Below are 4,765 nucleotides of genomic sequence, written 5' to 3'. Positions count from 1 at the left end.
TAATAATAAATTTAAAAAAATGGGGGTGGGAAAGATGTAACAACAAACAAACAAACAAACAAACCCAAACACCAAGATGTAACAAAAAAAAAAAAAAAGGCAGTGAGCCTGCTATTTTCATTGGCTATTTGTGCTGTAGGTCTCCAGGCCTTTATTCCTGGGCTATCTTCCTCTGAAAGCTCTTAAATTTTATCATGACAATACGCAAGTCTCCACTGACAGTTGGGTGGCAGCTTTGCTTTAGGTTCATCAGCCAGGAATTGAATCTAAATCTCCCAACAGTAGGCAAAAACCTTTACATTGCCATTGCATTGTTAAAATTACTATTATGTTCTGTTGATTTAGAGCCAACTCATAGCTGGCTTTCCAGCAGTTTTGAGCAGTAAATTTTGAGATGAGATTGCACATCCTTCTGACACAGAGCAGCTGGTGAACTTGAACCGTGTAGCTTTGGATTGACAGGACAGCTCCTTCTTATCTGCGTGGCTTTGGGTTGACAATGCAGCTCCTTCCTATCCATGTGGCTTTGGATTGACAGTGCAGCTCCTTGCTATCTGCGTGGCTTTGGCTTGACAGTGCAGCTCCTTCCTATCCATGTGACTTTGGGTTGACAGTGCAGCTCCTTCCTATCTGCGTGGCTTTGGGTTGACAGTGCAGCTCCTTCCTATTATGCTACCAGAGCTCAACTGTACTCCAGATGCTAGTATCACCACAGTCAAGAAATTCTACAAAATCTTGACCCTCCACATCCTGTCAGTCACAAAGGTCATTAGCATGTTAAAAGCTCAGAGAATATTTGGAGAAAGAGCATGGTTGTTGTTAGGTGCCACCATGTCAGTTCTGATTCATAAGGATGTATGTACATTGCAAATAGGACACTGCCAGTCCTGTGCCATCATCACACTCATTACTATGTTCAGCCCATCCTTACAGGCTTTATGTTAATCTGTCTCATTGAGAACCTGCCTCCTTTTAACTGAACCCCCTTCCAAGCATGATCCACGGGGTGTTCAGTGCTCTTCTCCAAACCACAGCTCAAAGGTGCCCATTCTTCTTTTGTCATTGTCCAGCTCTCAGATGCATAACAATTAATCAGGAAGACTATGGCCTAAATCAGATGCACCTTAGTCCTCAAACTGACATCATTACTCCTCAATAATTTGGAGAAGTCCCTAAATGCTTATTTTCCCAGTGCAATGTGTCTCCTTATTTCCTGACTACTGGTACCAAGGGTGTTAATTGTGGATCCAAGCAAAATGAAGCTGTTGACAGTTTAAATCTCCTCCCTATCCATCATGACACAGCCTATTGGTCTAGTGGTAAGAATCTTTGTTTTCTTGACATTGAGATGCAATCCATACCAAAGGCTGTATTCCTTGATCTTCTGCAACAAATGCTTCAAGTCCTCCTCACTTTCAGCAAGGAAGGTTGTGTCAACTGTATAAGGCAGGTTCTTTATGAGTCTCTCTCCGATCCTGATACCACACTCTTCTTCATAGAGTCCACTGCTCAGATAATTTGCTCAGCATACAGACTGAATAGGTATAGAGAGATACAAGAACACTTACAGACTCCCTTTTCAATTTTCAACTATGCAGTGTTCCCTTGCTCCATTTGCACACAGCCTCGTGGTCCAGGTGTAAGTTCCACATGAACACAATTAAGTACTCTGGGATTCCCATTCTTAGTGTCAGCCACAACTTGTTATGACCCACAAAGTCAAATACCTTTGCATAGTCAATAAAGCACAAATAGACATTCTTCTGGTATTCCTTACTTTCAGCCAAAACTCATCTGACATCAGCAGTGCTATCCCTGGTCCCATGGCCTCTTCTAAATCATGCTTGAACTTCTGACAGTTCCCTAGATATGTACTACTGTTCTAGCCATTTTGAATGATCTTCAGCAATATTTTGCATGCGATATTAATGATACTGTTTGATAGTTTTCACATTCTGTTGGATCACCTTTCTTGGGAATGGGAACAAATATGGACCTCTTCCAATCCATTGGTCAGATAGCTAGCTGTCCTCCAAATTTCCTGGCAGAGACTGGTGAACTCATTTAATGCTGCAACTGTTAATTGAAACAAGTCAATTGATATCCCATTGATTTCTGGGGCCTTATTTATTCCAATGCTTCCAAAGCAGCTTCTACTTCCTTCTTCATTATCATTGGCTCCTATTCATATGGTACTTCCTGAAGTTTTTCAGTCTCAATCAAGTCTTTCTGATACAGTGATTCTGTGTATTCCTTCCATCTTCTTTTGATGTTTTCTGGGACATTCAATATATTACTCATAACATCTCTCAGTATTGTGGTGTTGTTGTTATGTGCCATCAAGTTGCCTGTGACTCATAGTGATCCTATGTACAACAGCTCTAAATCCTGCTCTATCCTGTGCCAATCTCACTGTCTCTGATACACCTACCCTCATTACTCCAGTCACTGAATCAATCTATCTCACATAGGGTCTTTCTCTCCTGTGCTGCTCTCCACCCTCCCAAGCCCTATCCAAGGAATGGCCCCTCCTTGCAACATGTTCAAAGTATGTCAGACGAAGCTTCCGAATCCTTGCCTCCAAAGAGCAGCCTGGTTTCACCCTCTCTAGGATGAACCTGTTCATTTTCTTAGCAGTCCATGGTATATTCAACACTCTTCTCCAACACAACAGCTCAAAGGCTTCAATTCTCCTTCTATCATCCCTAGTCATTGTCCAGCTCTCTGATGCAAAGCAAGTGATTACAAAGACCGTGGCCTGTATCAGGCTCACCTTAATCTCCAGAGTAACATCATCGCTCTTCAGTACTTTGGAGAGATCTCTATGTGCATACTTTCTCATTGCAATATGTCTTTTAATTTCCTGTACAGTATTGTGATATGAGCCTTAAATTTGCTTTTCAGTTCTCCTAGCTTGAGGAATGAAGAGTGATTTCTTCCCTTTTTATTCTCCAATGCCAAGTTTCTGCACATTCCATTATACTACTTTGCTTTGTCTTCCTGAACTGCCCTTTGAAAACATTTGTTCAGTTCTTTCACTTTGACATGTTTTCCTTTTGTTTTGAAAATTCATATGGAATTGATTCAAGATCATATTTTGGTTTCTATGGACTTATTTTAATTTTCTTCAGCCTCACTTTGAACTTGCATATGAGTAATTGATGATCTGACCCATAGTTTGACGCTGGCATAGTTTTGACTACTGATATTCAGTTTCTCCAGTGATTTCTTTCACAAATGTAGTAAAGCTGATTCTTATGTAGCCCATCAAGTGAGATCCATGTGTGTAAAGTCATTGTGTCTTTAAAAAAAAAAGGAATTTGCAGTGGATAAATCATTGTAAATACAAAACTCAATCATTCTATTTCCAGCCTTACTTCTGTCACCAAACTCAGGTTTTCCAACTACTAGTCCTTCCTTCTGAAAACCCTATGATCTTGGAGAAAGGATGAAAGTTATACAGTGTTTAGGTCTTTCCTTCACAGAGCCACTATGGTCATCTACAACTCGACGGCACTTAACAACAGCAAGTAGTCCTTCCTTCTTCACTGTTTCCTACTTTTTCATTCCAGTCACCAATTATCATTAACACATCTTTATTGCATGCTCAGTCAATTTAGGACTGCAAGATTTGGTAAAAATTCTCAATTTCTTACTTTTTTACTCTAGATGTAGGGCATATACTTGAATAATAGTCATGCTAACAGGTCTTCCTTGTATGCATATGGATATTATCCTAACACTCACAACACTGTATTTTAGAATAGAACTTGAAATTGACTTTTTCACTATGAATGCCATACCATTCTTCTTCTGTATTTCATTCCCTGCATAAGACACCATATGACTATCTGATTCCAAGTGTCCAAAGCTGGTCCATCTCATCTCCCTGATGCCTAGCATCTGAAGTTTATGTGTTCCCTTTCATTTTTAACAATTTCTAGTTCCCCAGCATTCAAACTATGTACATTACATGTTCCAATTGATGCTTGTTATTGCTTTTTTCTCATTTCAACTGACTTCCAATCTGGGCTCTACCACTACACTACTATAACTATCCTCTTTCTTTAGTGATCCTAGTGTTTTCAAAGGCCTGTTATTTAGGAAGAAGATGGCCCATCCTGCTTTCTAGTCTGTCTTAGAACCTCCACCAAAACCTGTCCACCATAGGTAATGCTTATGTCATTTGACACACCAGTGACACAGATTTCAGTATCACAGCAACCCCAAGTTATGTCAGTAGAGCAAACTGACAGACAGGTATTGTACCACTTAGAACAAAATTCTCCCCAAACACAATTAGCACCAGACAGACTTTTAAATACCTAGCTTTCAAGTAAATAATAAACACTTACCCACCAGGATCCAACTGCTCTAAGCTAGGAACTCACCCTCAGGTAGGACCCAACCAACTTTTAAATACAAAGTTGTGCCCACCAGATCCCGATTGCTTCAACAAGAGGCTTCCAGCCCACAGGGGATTGTTAAAGAAATCTGAAATGGCCAGTCAGTTTATACTTGATTGTTGAGAATTCAGAGATAGGTGGTTCAGATCCACCAGCTGCTTTATGTGAGAAAGATGAGCAATCTCCTCCTGTGTGATTTACCACCTCTGAAAACCCACTGGAAGGTCAGTTATGAGTTGGTTTCATCTCAATGGTTGTTGTTGTTATGTGCCGTCAAGTTGTTTGCAACTCATAGCGACCCGATGTACAACAGCCCTAAACCCTGCTCTATCCTGTGGCAATCACATTGCCTCTGACAC

This window comes from Elephantulus edwardii, unplaced genomic scaffold (genome assembly GCF_000299155.1).
Source record: "Elephantulus edwardii isolate Elephantulus edwardi_28Jun2011 unplaced genomic scaffold, EleEdw1.0 scaffold00241, whole genome shotgun sequence".
NCBI classification, from domain to species: domain Eukaryota; kingdom Metazoa; phylum Chordata; class Mammalia; order Macroscelidea; family Macroscelididae; genus Elephantulus; species Elephantulus edwardii.
This window is presented reverse-complemented; position numbering follows the sequence as displayed.